The 23,556-nt window shown below is 43.0% G+C and overlaps 1 long non-coding RNA gene across 1 annotated transcript in view; it reads right to left on the reverse strand.

The window, feature by feature from the left end:
• Positions 1-19,447, reverse strand: part of LOC138168529 (uncharacterized) — a 69,731-nt gene extending 50,284 nt beyond the window's left edge. Inside the window, exon 1 of the long non-coding RNA XR_011170122.1 lies at positions 18,921-19,447. This is a non-coding gene — a long non-coding RNA (uncharacterized lncRNA). The remainder of the gene's footprint in view (positions 1-18,920) is intronic.
• Between the last annotated feature and the right edge of the window lie 4,109 nt (positions 19,448-23,556).

Consider the following 23,556-nt stretch of genomic DNA (forward strand, 5'->3'; position numbering starts at 1 on the left):
CTACAATTATATCATTAATATAATACAATAAAAAGAACATTGTAAAAATGAACAAATCTGAAAAATATAAAGAATTATGATCAGCCACAATTCCACAAGGCTGACAATGAAATCTTCCACTCACCTCCCGCCAGAGAGGTAATGGACTAAATATTCAGAATGAGAATGATATTTCTGGACATGGCCAATGTAAGAATTTGTTTTTCTTGACTTTGTATATTTGTTGCAAGGGTTTTCTTTTTCTTTTTTTTCTAGTGGGGAGAAAGTTGAGAGGGAGGGAAAAATGTTTATTAATAAAAAATAAAATTTAATAAAGAATATTCAGGGAAAAGATATGTAAAAAAGAATCAAGGGTTGCAAGTAGGGAGATAGTACAATCTATTGGAAAAAGTATTGTGTTAAGAGTCAGGAGGTTGGTTTCTAGCCAATATGCCAAGATTCTATAGCTACTGCCCTTACCTTTCTCCATGACCTGGGAAAATGGCTTCACCTCATTCTATACATAGAAGACTATTATTTTAGAGGATCACTAAGGTCCCCTCCACCTCTATCTTTCTGTTAATCTTATAAGAAAAAAATGTCCTAGCCTTTCAGAACAAACAATTTTTCTCAGCCATGGGATATCTTTGTGGCTACAATCATCTACCATATTAGCTAACCCTTTCAGCTTCACGTCATCTGCTATTGTAATGAGGCCACTATAGACTTACTTATCCAAAACATTGTTGAATATGTTGGATAACACAGGAACAAGAACATTTAGTCGGGGGCTCTCTATTGGAAACCTGTCTCTGAAATAATGTACACCCACTGATGACAATTCTTTGGGTCTAGACATTCAATCAGTTCTGAATCTACCAAATTATTCTATCATCTAGTTCAGTACTTTTTAAACTTACATTTAACGCCAGATGGGGTCACGACCCACAGTTAAGAAGCACTGAAGGGGTTGGAAAAAGTTGAAGAAGTTGAAGTGGAAAAAGTTGAAGAAGCCCTGGTTTACATCTTTGTCTTGGCCACAAGGATACTAGGAGGGCCTTTGTCAAAATGCTTCAGTGAATGAAGCTCTATTATCTTTACATGATTTTCCTGATCCAGTTATTTAGTTAAAAAAAAAAAGGAAATAAAATCAAACATAGAACAGAGAAAATAATGTTGCTCTCTGCTACTTAATATCTATAGGACTTTGGCCAATCACTTTACTTCTCCAGTCCTGTTACCTCCTTTTAAAAATGAGGAATTTCAACTCTAAGGGTGCTTCTAACTCTAAAGGTATGGTCCTATGATCTTAATCTTCTATGAACTGTTCTTGATGAAGCTATGCAATTTCCCAGTAGTGCTTGCCATTCTAAAGGCTCACAAAATATTCCTTTGGGGGCGGCTAGGTGGCACCAGCCCTGGAGTCAGGAAGACCTGAGTTCAAATCTGTCTTCAGACATTTAACACTTACTAGCCATGTGACCTTGGGCAAGTCACTTAACCCCAATTGCCCTGCCTTCCCCCCTCCAAAAAGCAATATATGTGCATATGTGTGTGTGTGTGTGTGTATCTTTGATAGAACATTCTAGAATTTTTCTAAGAATTAAAGGAAAAACTCACAATTGGATTGTTGGAAGAATTTATTGTCTTCCCTTTTCAAAAAAAAAAAATTAGGACAATCTAAGTAAAAAAAAAAAAACAACCAACAAACAAACGTGGATTAGATGATGTCTAAATGTTTATCCCAGATCTAGCATTCTATGAAAAGGAACAAATGAGTGGACAAAGAGAAGGGCCATTCAGGCTCCTGGATGGGTGCCCAGGCACTGGGACCACCTCCCCAGAACCATGCTGGTGAAAGCCAGGAAATTCTTTGTCCTCACAATCACAGGCCACCTCCTATAGGTCTCAGACTAGCCTCCTCATAAATAAAAACAAGCAGAACTGAAGGGCAGGATTGGACTAAATGACCCTTAGGTTATTCTAGGGGAACACAGAGGTCCTCTCTAGCTCGTCATTCTGTCCTAACCTTTCCTGCAAACACACACACACACACACACACACACACACATGCACGCACCCACGCAACCTCTCCCAAAACTTGCTAAATGCTACTCTGCAGAGAACTGTTGCTGTGGACTTCAACTTAGAGCCAATGCTATTGTGGTTCTGGCAAAGTCCCCATGCTGGTCCCGGTTAGAAAACAAGTATTTGTTCTCATCCCATAAGACAGACAGAGAGACAAAGAGAAGGGGTGACAGGAAGTGTGAGGGAAACAGAGAGAGAAAGGAGAGAGACAGAGACAGATGGAGAGAGAGGAGGCAGAGACAGAGAGAAAGGAGACAGAGAGACTGAGAAACAAAGGGAGGAGAAAGGAAAAACAAAGAGGAGAAAGAGGAGACAAAGGAGAGAGATAGAAAACAGACAGACAGAGGTGGGGAGAGAGAAAGGAGAGAAAGACAAAGAGGAGAGAGAGAGAGAAGGAAGAGTGAGAGAAAGGAGGGAGACAGAAAACAGACAAAGAGGGGGAGAGAGAAAATAGAGAGGAGACAAGGAGACAGAGAGAGGAGAAAGAAACATGGAGAGACAGAGAGAGAGACAAGGAACATAGAAGTCCTCATTGAAGGTGTTCTACTAGACTTGCCATGGGTGACCTTGTGAATGAGGGGAAATGTGCTTTTAGAGGCACCCTCCACCTCCCTTTTAGCCTTCACTACCCTTTCAGCCCCCTCCCCCATCCCTTTTGGCAGCAACCCCTGCCCAGCCCTTTCAATCCCTAAGGGTTTATTTCTGGTCCCATTCCCAAAGGGCCTCACTATCAACTAAAATGTTGACTAAAATATAGTTTAAAGTATTTCTGTTGCATTTCCAGAGGGTCTGTTTGTAGAATAGAAGTCCTTAAGATGCTAAAAGGTAGTGAGAAAAGAAATTTTTGAGAATTGAGGGCCTTTTCCACAAACCCTTTAAACCACCCCAAAGAGGCAGCCATTCCTACCTCAGGATGGTCCCCACTTTGGGAACTCAGCTCCCAGGCTGCCTAGCTCCTGGGTCATCTAGGTTGCCAATTTTCATCCTTTCCTGGCCCCTCTCAAGCAGCAGCACCCTGCAGGGCACAAACTCTGGAATTGGGGGTCATTTTTCCTACAACTTGGCAAAAAGGCTGACTGCCACAGTAATTTTCATTCTTTAAATAAACACAGGGCTGGGCATGTCATAATTATGCTTTGTGGATGGAAACTTTCTATGGGCAGGCAGACTTTCCAGGCCTTTGTCTGTCTACTTGTATGCTGTTGGGTGGGAAAAGGGAGCAGTTTTGAGGAGGCAGCAGGAAGGGTAAACCTTGAGAGTGGGAAGCAAAACCCTGCCCTACTAGAGGACTTGCATAATTCTCTCAGAACTGGGCATGTGGTCCCTTCTCTCCATAATGGTGGAAGAACCTCTGAAGGTTTGTTTTCTCTGGTCTCCCTATAGCTCTGGCCCAGATTTCCTAGTTCTGGGGGCTTTGTGAACTATGGCCATTATTACTACTACTACAAACTACTACCTTATTACTACCAAGAAATATGAGACTTGCAAAAAAGATAGAAACAGAAAAAGATGGAAACAGAAACAAGTGACACCCTTTTCTGTAAGTTCCGGGCTGTGACAAGCCCATTTGGTACCAGGGACCCAGGTTGCAATTGCACCTGGGTGCCAAGTTCAAGGTTCCTACCATATCAAGGAAATTGCATCACGAGGCAGCCATGTTGTAGTGGCTGGAGTGCTATAGGCCTTGGGTTACAATCCTGCCTGAGACACTTACCAGCTGTGTGACGCTGGGCAAATCACTTAACCTCTCTGAAAGTCCACAGGATCTGCAAACTATATTAGCTCCTCTTGTAGATGCTGGTGACTATATGGAAAAGTCAGTGTTTGGTTCGAATGTGAATGGGGCCATACCTCCCCCAAATCCCATTGTTGGCCCCTTACCTCCCTAGTACCCATGTCTGTAGGACCTACCTATTCCATCTAGTTGTTATGGGGGTTAAAAGAGACAACGTATGTAAAGTACTTTGTAAACTCTAAATGGCCATATTATTATCTTCTATGCCTAAATATTCTTATCTGATTCTTCATGACCCCATGGACCATAGCACGCCAGTACAATCCAGGTGGTTTTCTTGGCAAAGATTCTGGAGTGGTTTACCATTTCCTTCTCCAATGAGTAGGCAAATAGAGGTTAAGTGACTTGCCCAGGGTAACACAGAGTGTCTGAGGTTGGATTTGAACTCAGGTCTTCCTGACTAGAGCCTAAAGCTCTATTCACTGAGCCATCTAGCTGCCTCATTAATAAGAATCATTAATTAATTATATATAATTAATGCACAATTCTTTCTCCCCCTTTGCCCCCAAAGTGGGCTAGCCCCAATGGAATAATACCTAGTACTAGGGTACTCAGTGTTCAAAGACATTTAATGGTTTCCAGCCTATGGGGATCATTGCTAGGGATCCAAGGAATCCATAGGCCCATCAAGCAACATCATTTCATAGGCTCATAGAATTATAGTTATCCCTTCTACCTCACAACTTTCCCCATCATGGTTTCTATATATTGTGGGCTGAAATAAGAAATTAAATGGGAATTTGGGGGGAGTTTTGTAGGGGCTGCAGATGACATCCAAAGGCCAAGAGATGATACAGAAAAAAAATTTGGAAGCTCAGAAATGCGTAAAATGTATGTATGGTGTTGTATAATATCAACATATTTTACCCTTTAAAATCATCATAATTCAGATTTATTCTCTGATAAAAAGGGAAGGGCAAAAAATCTTGGGTGGATGTTCTAGAGGGGGGGTGGGGTTGGCACCATTGTTGGTCCCTTACCTCTCAAGTACCAATGTCTTTGCCCATCTGATATATGAGACTAATGCCTGTAGAACCTACTGATTCCACCTAGTTGTTATGGGGGTTACATGAGACGATATATGTAAAGTACTTTGTAAACTCTAAATGGCCATATTTATTATCTTCTATACCTAAATATTCTTATCTCTATTAGTTGTTGTTCAATTATTTCAATTATGTCTGGCACTAACCCCCTCCACATGGAAGGGCTAACTGTATAGACATTTAGAAGATCATGGGTTTTACTCTGAGAGTGAATATGTGAAGCATCTGTGACTTATGGTATGGAAACTCCCTAGACAACCTCAGATAGCAAATATCTACCACTTAAAACTGAGCACATCACAAGACTATAGGATTATCTATTGGACTGGAAGGAAAACCATCAAATCCAACCCTCTTATTTTACAAATGAAGGAATAGAGCTGAGACATTAAGTGACTTGTAGGTAGTAGGTGTGAAATTTGAACCCTGGTTCTCAGAATCCAAATCCAGAGCTCCACTGTGCACAGCCACCTCTCAGGGTAGACTATTCCTGGGGATGTGGCCTGAAGTGCATGGAGATTAAGTGACTTGCTCAAAGTCACCTCACTAGTAAGCATCTGAAGTGGAAATTGATGCAGATTTTCCCTACTCCACCCCCAACACTCTATCCATGACTCTGGGCTGCCTCTAAAATCTTTATTTAACTCCACAAAATATTCATTTTAGTTTAGGATCATAAATAAGCAAGAATACCATCTGTAGATTGAATAAATCTGTCTGGCACAAATATGTAGGACAAGTTTTTAAAGGCAGATGCTGTTGCAATGAATAAAATTTAAATGCATTTTAAAGCAGTATGACAATTCACAGAAACTTTTTATTTTGATACATTTAACTTTTTGTTATCCTATGTTTTCTTGGTTAATGGATATATTGCTATTAATAGCTAGCAAAGCACTTTACAAATATTATCTCATTTGTTCTTCATAACAGCCCTGGAAGGAAGTTTCTATCATTATCATTTTAAGATGAGGAAAAGGAGGCAGACACAAATTAAGTGACTTGTCCAAAGTCACACTTAAGTGTCTGAGGTTACACCTCAACCCAAGCCTTCCTGCCTCTAGGTGCAGGGCTCCATCCACCGCACCACTGTAGCACCAATGCAATATTCACAGTGGCCACGGTCACTATAAATATACCTGCATGGTATTCGATCACAAAATATAACAGACTCTCCATATAGAAGACAGAAGCAAAACATTTATTCAGACACCAAAAATCCAAATCCCAACACCAGGAAACCTAATCCATCATAGAAACATGGAAGTTAATGCACCACAACATAGCAGAGAGCCACACCATCCTTTAGCCTTCCCACAAACCAACACAAGACCAATATTTACTCACAAGCCTATCTGTCTCCCTCAGAAACATCTTCTCTTCTCAACCATCTAGCTTGCTCTGACTCCCAGCTTCCTGTGGGCTCTGCTCCACGCTTCAGCAAATTCTTTCCACCACAGGCTCCATGTGATTGCATTCCCATTACAGCCACCCAGCTACCTCTCATCATATTGGTGTTCCATGAAATATTTGCATATTAAAAAGGGGTTATTGCCCTCAGAAGGGTTGGGAACTACATTATACTATACATTCTAAAAAGCCTGTGTTGAAGAAAGGAATACATCGTTCTTGAACACCCAACCCCAAATCCTTCTATATTGCCTTAGTGATGGTAGAAGAGGTGTTGTTCAGTCATGTCCAACTTTCTGTAATCCAATTTGGATTTTTCTTGGCAAAGATACTAGAGTGGTTTGCCATTTCCTCTTCCGGCTCATTTTACAGGTAAGGAAACTGAGGCAAATAGTATTAAGTGGCTTGCCCAGGGTCATACTGGTAGAAATGTATAGGCTTGTGATTTTGATCATTTCCTGAATATGAACCTCATGTCTTTTTTTTTAAGCCCCTCTTGCTGATCTTCCTTTTCTTCTTCCCTCTCTGAGTCACAGTGCATCATCCAACTGCCAATTTGCTCCAAAGCCTGGGACAATCATGTTGATCCATTGATCCCTAGAGGTGCTGCAACTCTTTATCATTCTCCCAAAGAATATCATCATCATCATCATCCCTAATATTTCTATGGTGACACAAGATTTACAAAGTGCTTTGCATATATTGACTCATTTCATCTGAACCATTACATTCCTGAGTCATTTGGGCTCTTCCTAGTACTTGGATTGGTGGTTTGAAAAATGATCAGAAGATGGGGCCTATGGATGATCTTTCCTGTAGTTCCTATAGCCTGTAGAAGTTGGGGAGGAGGAGAGAGGAAGAAGGAGACATAGAAATAAAAAAAAGACAGACATCTAATCCTCCTCAATGGATGCAAACTGCAACCTGTTGGCATCAATTGTCTCATAGCAAAAAGAGGTCCTGCAGCTTTGAGAAGGTCGTTGGAGAGTCCTGGAAGATGCACTGAATTTGAAGTCAAAGGCAGACCTAGAACTAACATAGGAAGAACAGAACTTTGTCCTAGGGAGACAACATGGGATGGGGCATGCTTCACCCTGGGAGGAGGGAGAATTATGTTTCAGACCCCACTCTTGGTCCTACGTCCCCATCTTCTTGAAGTATGCAGTGTAATTGCCCTGGATCCAATCACTTTTCTCTGGGTCATCCTCCCTCACCAACTCCCTTGAGGATGAAGCCTAGACTCTCTCTCTAAGGGTCAGGCTGGCCCCTCCCCCAGGGCAACTACATGAACAGTCAGACTGTTCTCTGCACTTGTATTTGCCCTAGATACTTTGAGGACTGGTTACAGCTCTAATCAGAAAATTAGGCTTTGAATTCTGGCTCTGCCATTCATGAGTCATAAAATCTGAGGCAAATCTCCTATCTCCCTGAGCCTTACAGCTTTCATCTGCAAAATAGAGAAAATAATACTGAATGATAGGATTTTAGGGTTGGAAAGGACCCTTAGGCCATGTAGTCCAATCCCCATTGGGAAAAAAATAAGTCTCCACATCAACATACACAATAAGTGATTATTCAGCCTTTACTTGAAGATAACTGGTAAGGAGAAACCCATGATGTGCTAATATACCTCATTCCACTTTTGAATAACTTTAATTGTTCTGAGAGGGCAGCTAGAAGGGCCTGGAGTTAGGAAGATTCATCTTCATCAGTTTAAATCTGGCCTCTGATACTAGCTGGGTGACCCTGGGCAAGTCACTTTACCCTGTTTGCCTCAGTTTCCTCATCTGTAAAATGAACTGAACAAGGAAATGGCAAACCATTCTAGTACCTTCATCAAGAAAACCCCAAATGGGGTCACAAAGAGTTGGACATGACTGAAACAACCCAACAACGGCAACAAACTGTTGGAAAGTGTTTCCTAACATCAGACCTAAGTTTGCCTCTGTTTCAAGTTCTACCCATTGTTCCTAGCTCTGCCCTGTAGGGCCAAAGAGATTCTAATTCTTCTTACACATGATAGCCTTTCAGAAAATACCTGGGGACAGATATCATGTACCCCCAAGCCAGGGGTGAGGAATCTGCATCCTTGAAGCCACCATGGCTTCACCCCTGTCCTAAGCCCTTTTTTCTCTGGGCTAAACAGTCTTAGTTCCTTCAAGTGATCCCATTATGGTATGAATTTAAGGCCTTTCACCCTCCTGGTTGCCCTATGCTTTATGTTCTCCAGCTTCAGTATCTTCTCTGAGATGCAGTGCCCCACACAGAACACAATCCTCAGATCTGGTCTGATCAGGATAGAATACATTGGAGTGACGACCTTCTGCTTCCTGAATGCTACATCTCTTGATGTAGCCCAAGACCACATTAAGCATTTTTGGCTGCTGTATCACACTGTTGAAGAATCTCATCATTCAACTTGTTCTGAATCTAATTGTATCATTATCTAGCTCAATAGTGGGATCACCAAGACCCTTTTAGGGGGTCTGGGAGGTCAAAATTATTTCCACAATAACACTATGATTCTAATGAATAATATGATAAATATGGAATTTAAAATTTCATTTATAGTGTCATTAGGTATAAACCACATAAACAAAAGCTCTTTGTGAGGGAAAGGTTTTCAATAATTTTTAAGAGTGTGAAGGTGTCCTGAGACCAAAAAGTTTAGAAAGTAGTGGTCTAGACCCTAACTCCTCAGCTTTTTCACAAAAATAGCATTAGATACTTTATCAAATGCTTTGCTAAAATCTAGTTAAGTCATATTTCCAGCATTCTCTTTATATACTAGTTTAATAATCCTCACAAAAAGGAAATAAGGTTAATCTAGTGCAGGGTGGGGAACCTGTGGCCTCAAGGCTACGTGGAACCTTCTAGGTCCTTGGGGGAGGCCTTTTGACTGAGTCCAAGTTGTACAGGGCAAATTCTTTTATTGAGGGGATTTGTTCTGTGAAGTTTGGAGTCAAAGGGCCACACTTGAGGACCTAGAGGGTCACATGGGACTCAAGGCCACAGGTTCCCCATCCCTGGTAGTATGATCTATTTTTTTTTCATTTTTTTTTTTTGGTAGGGGGGAAGGCAAGGCAATTGGGGTTAAGTCTAAGGTCACACAGCTAGTAAAGTATGTCAAGTGTCTGAGGCTGGATTTGAACTCAGGTCCTCCTGACTCCAGGGCCAGTGCTCTATTCACTGAGCCACCTAGCTGGCCCAGTGTGACCTGTTCTTAATAAAACCCTACTGTGTTTGTCATCACTATGTCCTTATCTAGAAGTCCACTGACCAACTCTTTAATAATACTCTCCCTACTTCAAAGAGGTACTATAAGCATCATATGACATAATATTTATAAATTACTATACACATGGAATCATTATTTCTTATCATCCTTGCCTTTTCTTCAATTCCTTTCTAGCCAACTTCACCCAGTAATCATTTACTAAGTACCTACTACGTGTAAGTTCAAGAACAAAGGACAAACACTGTGCGGAAGGCACTGAACTCAGCATGTATCTTGTCCACTTCTCTACTTAACTGAGTTTTAATGTAGCCAATTCCTCTCTCCTCTTTACTCAGCATTGGTGCTTGGCAGATGGAGGCAGGAAAGGAGACAGAGGGAGGACACGTTATTTCTTACCTGGGGTCCCTCCTCATATAAGGAGGAAGGCACAGTCTCTCCTCTCTGGGAGCTCCCAACCTTATGGAGGAAGCCAAAGTCCCCATCTCAGGAAGTTTGATGATCTTGTGGGCAAGAAAGAATTTGGAGCAATGCTTCCCTCTCTGGTTTATTGGGGATGATATTTTAACCTAATTCCCTTTGTAAATTCTTAAAGAGTTCTATAAAAGTGAGTTATTATTATCCCACAGAGATAAACAAAAAATGTACATGTGTTTGAGATATTCACACTGGGCTTGGATTCAGGAAGACCTGAGTTCAAATCCAACCTCAGATATTTACTGTGTGACCCTGGATGAGTCACTTAACCTTTGTGTGCCTCAGTTTCCTCAACTGTAAACTGGAAAAAATAACAACACCTACTTCCTAGGGCTGTTGTGAGAATCAAATGAGATAGTATTTGTAAAGCACTCAGCACAGTGCTTGCACAGAGTGCTTCTAGAAATGTTTATTCCTTTCCCCTTCCCCTCATGTTTGTCCTGAATGAGGCTATATCAGCAGGTACCCACCTGATGGACCTGTGCAGACTGAGGAGAGCCTGAGGTATGGAGGTATAGGGGAAAGAGAGCTTTTAAAGAAACTAGACCAGAGAGCAGGATGATTTGGTGCAGGCTTGAGGGCTGCAGGGGGAGCTAGAATTACATTAATTGACCATAGTCAGCTAGAAAGCAGCTTTAAAACAGGGATCAACTGCTTAGTTTAAAAAGCAAAAATAAAACAAGTCATCATGTATGGATTTATAAACCCAGTCTACCTGGGTTTCTAAAGCACAATTAAGCTACAGCTGTACTAATACCCTCTGACTGTGGGTCCTAAGCCATAGGCAGAAAAACCCTGGGAGACCTTGCTGTTATCACAAGGGAGCAGACAATAGACCATGTGGTACAGAGAGAGGAAAGAAGGAAATAAGTATTTATTGAGGACCTACTATGTACCAGCACAGGGCTAGATTTGATGTTCAAAACAACCTTTTAAAGGGTAGGTGCTGTTATTATCCCCAGTTTACAGTAGAGGAAACTGGTAAACAGAGGTTGACTTGTCCATGGTCATAAATGATAAGTATCTGAGTCCAGATCTGAACTCAGTTCTTCCTACCTCCAGGCCCAGCACTCTCTCTATTGCACCACCTGTGGTGTAGCAGCCTGTGCTGTAGACAAAGTATAGGTTCTGAAGTCAGAAGGCTTGGATTTGATTCTGGCTCCATCCCTTATTTCTTAGATGACCTTGAACAAAGCTGTTCATTTCTCTGGGCTTCAGTTTTCCCATCTCTAAAACAAGGCTGTTGATCAATGTTTTTTTTTTTTTTTTGGAGGGGGGAAGGCAGGGCAATTGGAGTTAAGTGACTTGTCCAAGGTCACACAGTGTGTCAAGTGTCTGAAGCTATATTTGAACTCAGGTCCTCCTGACTCCATGGCTGGTGCTCTATTCACTGCACCACCTAGCTGCCCCAAAGCATAACTAAGCCTCCTTGTCAGGGAATTGAACCCTGGCCCCTGCTTTTTTTTTTTAGTAGAAACTATTAAAGCTTATTGGCGATCACAATGCTTACACTGATCTCAATGACTTCTAAGTTGACTAGAATCTATAAATGCTTGGGACTGTATATATGCTCCAAATATTGTCACTCTGATCTTTGTTTAGTTCCATCAGAATATGCAATGTGATGAGGTATCATAAATTAGCAAACATGCCGAGTGAATGAATCATTTCTCACACATTTATATTACTACCTTTCAAGTGTACACAGAAGCTATTGTGATGAATAACATGCAATTCCATTTTAAAGTACTATCAAATTAATAGTAGCTTTGGGGGGGGGGGAGGGGAAAGACAGGGCAACTGGGGTTAAGTGACCTGCCCAAGGGTCACATGGCTAGTGTTTGTGTTAAATGTCTCAGGTCAAATTTGAACTGAGGTCCTCCTGACTCCAGGGCCAGTGCTCTATTCACTGCGCCAACTAGCCGCCACCATAGAAACTTAAAAAAAAAAAATCCCATCTTTTGTTTTTTCTTCATGCAGGTCTGATCACTTTCTTGCCCCCATCCATATCTGCTCCCTGCTCTACTGTCCATGGTACCCAGTCACTCACCCTGGTGGAACCAGCCAAGTTTACCCTAGGTAATATGAGATAGAGCTGGAAAGGGTCTCAGACTTAATCTAGTCCAGTCCCTTCATATTACAGATAAGGAAATTGAGCTGCAGAGTGTTAAAGTGATTCAGATAGTAGGCATTAAAGCAGCTCCTCCAACACTGTCCCTAATCCATTACAGCTGCTTTTGGGAGACTTAGGGATCTTCACAGATAACACAAATTGACCAATGATGTTAAAAGGAAGAAACTTTGATGTGGTTCATTTGAAACTATCAAAAGACTTACAGATTGTTTTGAGATCCCAGGTCAGGCTGGATGCTACATGATTACCAGAGAGAGACTGAGAAATGGGAATTGTCAAGGTAGAGTCTAAGTTTGCTCAAATCAGAATCCAGGGAGAAAAACTAGCCATGTGACCTTGGGCAAGTCACTTAACTCCAATTGTCCTACCTTCCCCCTTCCAAAAAAAAAGGGCAAAAATAAAAGAATCCAGGGAGAAAGTCAAAGGGGGAAACAAAGACCAGACCCAAGGCAAACAGGAAAGAGACCCAGAAATGAGGGCCACAATTGTTCTGGAGTCAGGTGCTGAATACTACATTGTGACCCCATGATTTCTACATTGTCTTTTTGCTAGGCTTACCGCGTCATAAACTATTAGAAACTGGAAGAGATTTTCCCAAATAGAAATTAAATACAACCATTGGGAGTTAGGCCTTCCTAACCCCTTCATCCCCACCTCCATCCCCATCCCCACCTACCTGATGCCTGTGTGTGTTTTTTTCTGTGTCAGAAGGTTAGACCCTAGAACAAAAGAGATGTATCATGTCTTTGTGTTCCTGAGAGAGGAAGCTCCTTCTGGGGATGGGAGTAGAGATTTTATGTCTATTTACGAATTCAAATTCAGCCTCAGACACTTATTAGCTGAGTGACCCTGGACAAGTCACTTAACCCTGCTTGCCTCAGTTTCCTTATCTGGAAAATGAGCTAGAGAAGAAAATGATAAATCACTCCAATATCTTTGCCAAGAAAACCCCAAATGGGATCACAAAGAGTCAGACGCAATTGAAAAATGATTAAACAACAACATGAGTTAACAGAAGGGAGTTAGGCTGTCCTGAGCTGGTCAGATTACAAAAAGGTAGGTACTGCTTAAGCAGAGTTTTGAAGGAAATAAGGGATTTGCTTTTAAAGAGCTGGAGGTGAGGTGGGAGTGCATTCCAGGCATAGGGGATAGACTGTACAAAAGGGTGATAATGGGAGATGGTAGATCTGGAATGAGGAGTACCAAGAAGGCCAGTTTGACTGTACCATAGAGTACTGGAAAGGGATTTATAATATATGGGGTTAGAAAGATAGTTGGAATAAGGTTTTTACTTATTTTTTTTGGAGGGCAATTGGGGTTAAGTGACTTGCCCAAGGTCACATGACTAGTTTTTGTGTTAAGTGTCTGAGGCCGGATTTGAACTCAGGTTCTCCTGACTCCAGGGTCACTGTGCCACCTAGCCGCCAGGTTTTTTTTTAAAGAGATGCTTATGTCTGATTTATATTTGGTAGAAGCAGCAGAGAACCATTGGAGTTTATAGAGTAGTGGAGTGGCAAGGTTAGCCCAGCACTTTAGGAATAGATGACCACCTGATATAGAGGGAATTCTCTTGGATTTGGGTTGGCCTAGGTAGTGGATGAAATTGCTCCCAACTTTGAAATTCCATGGTTCTATGCCTGCATTCTGCCTTACAACTCTGTGTTCCTCATTTTGAGCTAAGTGTCCCCAGCTGCCTAATACAGGCCAGAGAGTGACTGGGAAATGGAAGCTGTCAAAGATGGAGGCTAAGTTTGCCCAAATCAGAATCCAGGGAGAAAGGCAAAGGGGGAAACAAAGACCCCGTCACTTCTCCTCTTAGCATCCAAGTCCCTAAGCTCTCTCTCCCCTCACTCTTCTGAGAAACTCAACACTCTTTCAACAGGGATACAAGCATCATACTTCCTCTGATCCCAGTGACTCCTGATTGAGTCACTCGTGGTCTTTCCCTCTGGCTAAGTGATTCCTCCATTTACCAACCTGACTTCTTCAGAAGGGCCAAACCTAACATTCTGGAACCTTCCAAGAGAACTAAACACAAATTAAACAAAGTCAAAGCAGGTTTCTTCACACTTTTCAAAGCATGTTCACACACATTCTCATTGCTACTCACGACACCTTGAGAAAGAACTGATAGGATTATTCTTCATTTAAGAGTCGAGGTTAAGTTATTCACCCAAGTTTTCCCAGTAGAAAAGTGGCAGAAAAGTGAACTCTTGAATTGTATGATGGAACTTGTACCCACCCAGCAACAGAAAGCTCTGAGGTTTTATGTATTTAAAATAGTGCGGGGGGGGGGGGGCAGCTAGGTGATGCAGTGAATAGAGTACCAGCCCTGGAGTCAGGAGGACCTGAGTTCAAATCCAGCCTCAGACATTTAACACTCACTAGCTGTGTGACCTTGGGCAAGTCACTTAACCCCAATTGCCCTGCCTTCTCCCCTCCAAAAACTAAAATAAAATAAAATACTGCCAGGATAGAGAATGTGCATCTCCCTTCTTGCTGGATGTCTAGCAATGAGAGGCAGGATGATGATTGTGTGATGTGTATGTACATATATAAATATCTATGTCTATTTATGCACATACATACACATATCTACACATACATGCAAATATATATATATGTGTGTATTTGTGTATGTGTGTATACACACACATATATCCCTCTACAATCTGATTTCATGTCATACTCCCTCAGTTCAGGGATCCATGGCAGAATTTAGGGGAGCCCTTAGAGCTCCTATATTCTGGCTTAGTAGCAGATGACCCACAGAAGTGATTTTTGGGGTGTTTTTGTTTTTATTTTAAAGTGAGGAGTTGACTTCACAGCTGATGCCTCTTCTTCCCTGAGGCCCACAGAGCCACAAGTCCCAGCATGGCCCCTTAATGATGGGGCTGGGTGGGGCCCCTCTCCACTGTTCCTACAGACTAATCTGGTGAAACAGGGATTGGAATAGGAGCCCTAGAGCCTAGGGGAAGAGCCAGAGATGTAAGGGAAGGGGGGTGGAGAGAGATGTAAAGGATAGAAGGAGGGATGTAGAAAGGCGGATGGATGTGAAGGGGGATGGGAGCTGCTATGGCAGAGGACCACCAAGGTTATTGTGGAGAAAAGAGAATGAATAGCACTGTAGCAGAGAAGGGTTGAGGTGGTCAGAGATGGGGGGGGCGGTGTCAGGAATGGAGTTTGAGAGGTATGGTGGGAGGAGATGAAGAGGATACTGTGTTGGGGATGAGTGGAGGATTAGAAGTGTGGTGGAAAAAAATAGAAAGGGTCAGTGATGTGGCAAAGAGAGGCAGAGGATGGAGGCTCTGATGGAAAAATGTGGAAAGGGACAAAGAGTAAGAATAGTCAGTTAGGATATAGGCCGCTCCGAGGGGGCTGGGGAAGTGGCTAGAAAGGGAGGAAGAATAATTTGGAACTGTGAAGAATTGGGGCAGAGATGCAGTTCAGGGCTGGGTCAGAGATATGAGAGGGAGGAGAGGAAGCAAAACATCAGTGAAGGTTGGGGGCAGGTGTGTGACTTGAGGTGCAAGGGATGTGGAAGTGGGGGGGTGGAAAGAAACAGGAAGGAACAGTTTGGTTTCTAGTCCAGCTCCCTCCTATCCCAAGGCATCCATTGCACCAGCTCGGGGTGGGGAAGAAAGCTGGCGGGACAGAGGCAGGCCAAGTCTGAACGTGATCCTTGTTCTCTTCCCCCACCCCTCCCCCCACCCACCCCCATCCTAATTATGGGCTTCAGGGAAAGGAGCAGGAGCCCATGCCAGGGCAGTCAACACTTCAACCCATAAATCCCAGAGCATCACATGGTTTAGAAATCTCTCCTTCCTAGAGCTGTGGATTATATCCATGTTGGATACTTCCCTGAAGTATTTGTACATACAAAGTGCTTACCAGAATGGAATTGTGTGGCCTACCAGTTTGGATGGGGTGGAGGGTGCAGCAGGAGCTAATGGATTATAGTCCAAACTTTGCCACTATCTCTCTGTCTGACCTTGGGCAAATTATATTGCCTCTCCCTGGGCTTCAGTCCAAATCGTCTGCAAGATGAAGTGGTCGGACCACTGTGCCTCTAAGGTCCCTTTCCAACTCCAGCATTGTGGAATGTTTTGTTTTGTTTTTTCAAAAGACTTCTTGAATCCATTATTTCTCTATCACCTCATGATGACCCAGAGAGATAGGTGGGGACTGAGGTTGGTATTCCCTTTTTAGGATAAGGAAAGAGGCTGAAAAAGATTAAGTGACTTGAGAAAAAGTCACACTGTGGGGACAAGTCTCTTGATCTTTTTACTTCAGAAACTAGTATCCTTCCTCCTATATCACAATGACTCAGGAAAGGGCAATTAGTCAACCAGCCTATTCCCATTGATTGCTTGTGGGTGGCCCAAACTGGGCACCCTCCCAACCCCTTCTAGGCCAGGAGTAGCTGGAGAAAAGAGCTTCCAACTCTAAACAAAAGAACCTAACCAAGAAACCAAAAAGGAAGACAAGGTGGCTTTGGTGGGGAAGTTGAGTTCAGGGTTCTAAGACGGCTGCCGTTTTCCCTCATACTCTAGGTTTCCTGCTTATTCAAAGACTCCTCACATTTTCCCTTCACAGCTCATCATCATTTCTGTCACCCTAGGGAAGGTCATTTCTTGCTTAGAATACCATCCGGCATTCAACTGTGACTCTTGTGTCAGGAGTTCCCTACTAACACATACAGGATACAAATATCCTTCTCTTAATGAACCTATCAGGCACCTCTCACTTCCCAGTCCACTTCATCCACTCGGGTAAAACTGGAGAACTTCCATCTCCCAAGAGTGACGACCCACTCCTTTCACAAGCACTCAAACTCACAAGGCTTCAAACAGTTATTTATAAAATAAAGGACATAAAAAGGACTCAACTTTGAGCTCACTAAAAGTCAAAGCACCCTATTCTCTTTCTCCCCTCCTGGTAGATCACTCTCCTCCAGAGAGCTATTCAGTTATATCTGTGTAGGAGGACTATTTCAATATAGACCATGATCTCTAAGTAGAGATTTATTTAGAATAAAAGTCTATTTAAAATATAGATACTCTTATCAAGGTAATGAATTTGTTAATGCTTAGGACTTCCCTTACAATGCAGGTATAGTTGTTTAAGCCTTGATGTTCACCTAAGGTGTAATACTCAGTTCCAACCCAGTCATTCCTCTGTGTTGTTTATGCTGAACCATGCTGCTTGGCACACAAAGATCACAATGTGGTTTATCCCTAGGTTGTTCAAGCCAAGACTTTCAGTCCTCAGCAGTCCCTGTGCATTTCCCAGTTGGCAAATGATACAGCAATACTATGCCACTATGTATCTCAGAGGTCAGGGATTCTTTGACCCTGGGTTTACTGTGTAGCCAGAAAATACATTTTGTTCTCATATAAATATCCTTTGCCTAATAAAACAGATGATTTGAATTGTTATCAAGTGTGTGTGTCCCTGGTTGGCATGTTCCCTGGCTCAGCTTTAAGAATCTCTGAAAGAGCTTATCAATTCAACTAATGGAGCTGGATAGAATAAGTATCCTTCTAATGCAAGCAGACCCTGTGTCGCCATCTCTTTGACTTACAGTGTACCCTGGGTAGTACCCCCATAAGGGTAGGAAATCTGAGGTTGACTCCTCCCTGTCAGAGGCAGCTAGGTAGTGCAATAGATAGAGCATGGGCCTTGGAGTTAGGAAGACTCATCTTCCTGAGTTCAAATCCAGCCTTAGACACTTCCTAGGTGTGTGACCCTAGGCAAGTCACTTAACCCTGTGTTTCATAGATAACACACAGGGAGGCACTGGAGTTTTGAGACTCCAGCCTGTAACAGGCTCTCTCTTGATCTGGTCAGACAGAAAGACACCATCACAGGGGTTAATAATCAGCTTTATTCTAGTCTATTCCTCTCAAAGGGTTGCTGATAATGGGAGTACCAGATCCAATAGCATTCCCTAATCACCTTTCTTTGAGGGGCCAGTGAAAGGGGGCGGGGGGAGGGCAAGTACCCCTATGTCTCATTGGGCTCAGTTGAGACAGACACAGCTTGTGCACTCACCCAAATCCCCTCAAGCTTTGATGGGGGCCAGTCAAGACACACACAGATTCCCCTGTGGGTTCCCTATGGTTTCCCCACTCACTGACCAGTGCTCACTTGCTTTATAGGGCAACAGACAGAAAAGGCATCTTGCCAACATTAAACTCATAGGTTAACTTTAGCAATATCATCATTCTTTGCAAGTGTAGTAAATATCAATTATGTCATCCCCATATCTCACAGCACAGTCACAATAGGACTGTCTGTGATTCTAGGAATTACTACCTAAGATCCTTGGGGCTATTCTGGGAGTTATTATCTAATACCTGGAAACTAGACACTGCCATGGCCATAGATCCTAAGAAACTGAACTCTAAAAAGGATAACATCCTCCTTACATATACCCTGTTTGCCTCCGTTTCCTCATCTGTAAAATGAACTGGAGAAGAAAATGGCAAACCATTCCAGTATCTTTGTCAAGAAAACCCCAAATGTGGTCATGAAGAGTTGGATGGAACTGAACAAAACTTCCTTGTCAGTAATCCCATGGGGGTACCAAGTTCTTTCATAGGCAGCCATCCTCTAATTTGTGACCTCTATAATTGTTTCATTGCTCTGTCTCTTCTCTGTTCCTATCAAGTGAGATCTCTTGCTACAGGTATCACACAACTCCCATGCTTCCCAAACTCCAGCTCTCCTCCAGCAGATGGTACAACTTATTACCTTTCCATGGAATTCCACTTTTGAGCAACAGCCCCAGAGAGGTTTATTGTGTTACAGCTCTTTCAGCCTTCCAGTCCAGGCTCCCTCCAGCCTTCTCCTCCTCCTCTTCCTCCTTCTCCTCTTCTTCTTCTTCTTGTTCTTCTCCTCCTCCTCCTTTTCCTTCTTCTTCTCCCATTCTGAACCCTCCATACATAACAAAGATTCTATGAGCATTTCCTTAGACTACTGAGAATAACTTTCTATTTTGTGTTCTGTGCCGTTTTGATCTGGATTACCTCATGCTGAGACTGTCCCATTTGTTGATAGCCTCCCACAAGGCTGGGCAGTGCACTTCTCACTTGCATCAGCACCTTCTGCTGAGTCTTGGGGCTTGAAGGGGGTCCTCCTACTCCCTTTGCATGTATCTTTCCATTGCCAGTTTTTCTATGGGGTGGCTGGACCCAGTTATACAAATAATCAAGGTTCCTGCTTCTCTAAACTTCTAATGGGGAGAAGAAAAGGGTAAAGCTGGCGGCTTCCCATGACTACTTCTCATACCTATGCTAAGATATGGGCAACTCTACACCAGAAGCAAAGATTTGCAACATTAGACACCTTAATGTTATGAGCTACCACTAGAAACAGAAAAAACATCAGTGTATTTTCTTTGTCCATAATAATGATTTTTTTTTTGAATCCTGGTCTAATGGGAGAGACAGAGAGACCAAGCCCCTAGCTTCAGAGAGTTCTCAGTCTGTAGGGTGGACATGTTGTGAGTTCATTCTCATATACCTCTGCCGGGGGTGGGGGGGGGGGAAGGGGGGCATCTAACAATTCAGATTTTTTTCTTTTGAGGAACAACTAAGTTTAGAGAGGAAAAATGCCTGATGAGAACTCCTTCAGATGTGTTTTCTGAGGAAAATCCTCTGGTGATAGTGGCAGAGTGAATTGATCTAAAAAGGCATTTCCCTCCTTTCACCCCTCAGCTAGGAAAGAAGTTTCTGGCCTCTGTTCCCTGTCCTGCACAAATTCTTGGACCAGGAAGCTGACTTCCTCCTCTTCACCAGTCAGTGTGCAACGTAAGGGAGCAGGAAGGGAACTTGCCTCACTTTGGCTTGTTTGTGTGTAACAAGTTAACTTAGTAGTATCGTTCATGGCAGACCAATCGATCAACAAGCGTCTCCAGGGTAAATACAGGGAATAGAAAGACAAAATCCTCAAGGAGCTTATCTTCTATGTGGGTAGATGCCTGGTATCCAAATAAATATACACAGAAGAAATACAAGGCTTGAAACTAGAAACTGGAGAAATTAGGAACATTTCCATGTAGAAGCTGGTGCTTGAACTGAGCTTTGAGGGAAACTAGAAAATTCTAGGAGATGAAAATGATGAGGGAGTGCATTCCAGGTATGGGAGACAACCCAGGCAAAGGCACACAAATTAGAGACTGAGAGTCCCATATGAGGTCGAAAAAGTCAGTTTGATTGAACCATGTAGCATGTTTATAATGTTGAAAAAGGTTGGAATAAGGTTGTGGAGCATTTTCTTTTCTTTTTTTTCTTGGAGGGGGGAGGGCAGGGCAATTGGGGTTAAGTGACTTGCCCAAGGTCACATGGCTAGTAAGTGTCAAGTGTCTGAGACCAGATTTGAACTCAGGTCCTCCTGACTTCAGGGCCAGTGCTCTATTCACTGCACCACCTAGCCACCCCTGTAGAGCATTTTCAATGCCAGATGCAAGAAAGAGGGATTTATATTAGCTCCCAAAGCAAGCCACCAATGTCTACTGAGCAGGGGGTTGGGATGGTCAGGCCTATCTTTAAGAAATATCACCTGCATCTGTGTGGTGGATAAATTAGAAAGAAGAGAAACAATGAAGGAAGACAAATTAGGAGTCTGTTGCAATCACTTGGTCAAGAGATGATGAAAGCCTGAACTAGGGTGGGGTAGTATTGGTATGAGTAGAGAGAAGGGGATAGATTTAGATGTTTTGCAGATAGAATGGACAAGATTTAGCAACCAGTTGGATCCGTGGGATGACGGAGAATAAAGAATTGAGGCTGACTCCAAGTTTGTGAGCATGGGTATCTAGAACAATGGGTAGTTTCCTAGGGAAGATTAGACCAAGTGAATGTATTTGGAAGAAATGATAAGTTCTATTTTGAATGTGAGTTTGATATCCCTATGGGACATCCAGTTTGAAGTGTCTCATCCATTGAAGGCGATTTGTGGTATATGCCAGGAGCTCACAAGAGAGAGTAGTGCTGGGTATATAGATCTGGGAATCATCTGTGTAGAGATAGTAATTAAACCACTGGGAGTTGATAGGGTGTCTGAGAAATAATATAGTGAAAGAAGATAGGAGGGCCCAGGACAGAACCTTGGTTTATATCCAGAGACAGAGGGTGGGATATGGTCCAGGAAAGGACACTGAGGAGTGCTCAGATAGGTTGTAAATGAAGAAATGAGAGAGGTAGAAGGTGTAAGAATGTGATCAGAGAGTGGAATTCCAAGGTTCAATGTTGGAGCTGGTATAGTTCTATGAGATGGTGAGGTCTAAAGTGTGATCATGCCTACATCATGTGTGGTAGAATGAGACGGAGAAGGGAGACAACAGTGAGCCCATCCACAAGATTTCAATGGAACATGGATACCAATGGTTGAAAGTCCATCTACAGGATCCCTCACTTCTAGGCATTCTGCTGCCTTGGTTGATGCTAGCTGTGGGGCTTCTGGATGGGGAAGAAAACTTTTGTTTTCTTTTTGTCATTTTTTTTAAAAGACAGCTGAACATTACCAGCTCCAGAGAATGTTATCTGACCTCATTGTGAATATGTTGTGGGGTATGAACAGACTCCTGCCAGTTTGTTCCTCTGAGGTCTCGTAGTTCCCTGGCTGGGCTCCCTCTCCTACCCACCCACCCTCATCCCAACACAGACATACACACATGTTTGCCCACTCTGTGAAAATTCTGAATAAACATTTGACCAGCCCTGGGCCTGCCCCTTCACCCTGGAACAACACAGCACCCATTGTTCCAAGAACAGACCCCTCTGTGCTAATGTCTTTTGTCCCTGACATTTCAGTATGGGTTTAGACAGGCTGGGGACACCCCATAGCCTCCAGGCTCATTCTTGGTACAGTTAGAAAGAAGGCGCCAGAAGGTAGGGAGACAGGCCCATGGGGGTGGCAGGACCCAACAGTCAGGGCTCAGGGGTACAGTAGCCCGCCCTCTTGGAATAGGGGTAGACGGGCTGTCGCCAGACAGGGCCTGAGTTGCCGCCTAGATATGCCCGCGTGGGCTTGGCCTGGGGGCCCCTGGGAAAGAAATACCCACGGGTCTGAATGACATTAGCCACTACAGCCTGGCAGGACTGACATGGGCTGTATTGTTCTAGGGTACAGGAACCCTTCAGGGCAGACAAGAAAGAGACTTTGGAGAATGCTCCAACCACAGAGATTTGAGGACTGTGCCTCCCTTCTTTGCCATTATGCCCTGAGATAAAGCCGGCGACAGCAGTTGATAAAGCGTCTGTCAGAAGCTTTTTGGCCTGGACAGACTCTTCTGTTCAAAGCTGTTCCCAAAGGGGAAACAAGGCCTGGAATGTCACAGGGACATTCTTGAGATGTTTGTCCCCTCTTTCTGGGGTCTCTGCCTGTCCCAGGGCCCTGGATTCAGTAGGGACAGAGGAAAGAGAGAACAGGCCCCAGGTCTCTTCCCAGGCCTTAGACATGGTAGACGGTAATGCAGCAGGGGCAAGATTTACTTAGTCAAAATTGTAAAGACCCAGCAATTTTTGCTTGATTTGCAGATTTGTCAACTCCCTTTCAAAACCCTCTTTATTCTTCTAACTTCCCCCTGTGGGCCTTTAGCTTCAATGATCTGAAGTCACCTCATTGTGAATCTTTCTTTGGCTCCCAAAATTCTTTGTATTTTAAACAACCATTAAAAGGGAGAGAGGAAACCAAAGAAATGAGTTCTTCATAGCAAAATTTCCAGTTCTGTGGACTGTAGTGGATAAGGAAATAATAATAAAGCAGGCTGGGAGCTTATAGATGAATAGAATATTAGAACCAGAAAGGACCTTAAAGACTGGATAATCTAATTCAGCCCCTTCAATTTTCAGATGCAGAATCTGAGGACCAGAGAGAAAGTGACTGGCTCAAGGTCACATAGCTAGTAACCAGAAGGGCTAGGATTTGAAGCTGGATCTTTTTTACTTTAAACCCAGTGTTCTTCATTCCTCCACAAATCCTTCAAACCATAATAGAAAGCCCCCCACCACCTTCATCCCATCCTCCCTATGTATGAGGTCAGCTAGCAAAGAGGCCTTGGCAAAGTCATGACATCTGTAAAGTCTGTGTAATCCTAGTTCAAATAGGCTAATAGATTTTAGATACTGTTTCTTTAAGAAGGAAGAGAACCTTGGGGAATTGTAGCTTAATGTTCATTCTGAAGAAAGTTAACTGTCACATTAAGAGATACTGAGACATGGAGAAAAATGACCAAAATTAACCTCTTCCCAGGAGAGACTGAGTTAACTATCATCTTTTTCGGGGGGGGGGGGGGGGAGTAGACAGGGAGAGAAGAGAGACCTTTTTGAGAGGACTGAGTTTAATTCTTATCCTCTGGAGAAGATACATTGTAGAAAATATAGCC

This window comes from Petaurus breviceps, unplaced genomic scaffold (genome assembly GCF_028583685.1).
Source record: "Petaurus breviceps papuanus isolate PSGF00001 unplaced genomic scaffold, PetGlider_PUasm1.0 37, whole genome shotgun sequence".
Classification (NCBI taxonomy): domain Eukaryota; kingdom Metazoa; phylum Chordata; class Mammalia; order Diprotodontia; family Petauridae; genus Petaurus; species Petaurus breviceps.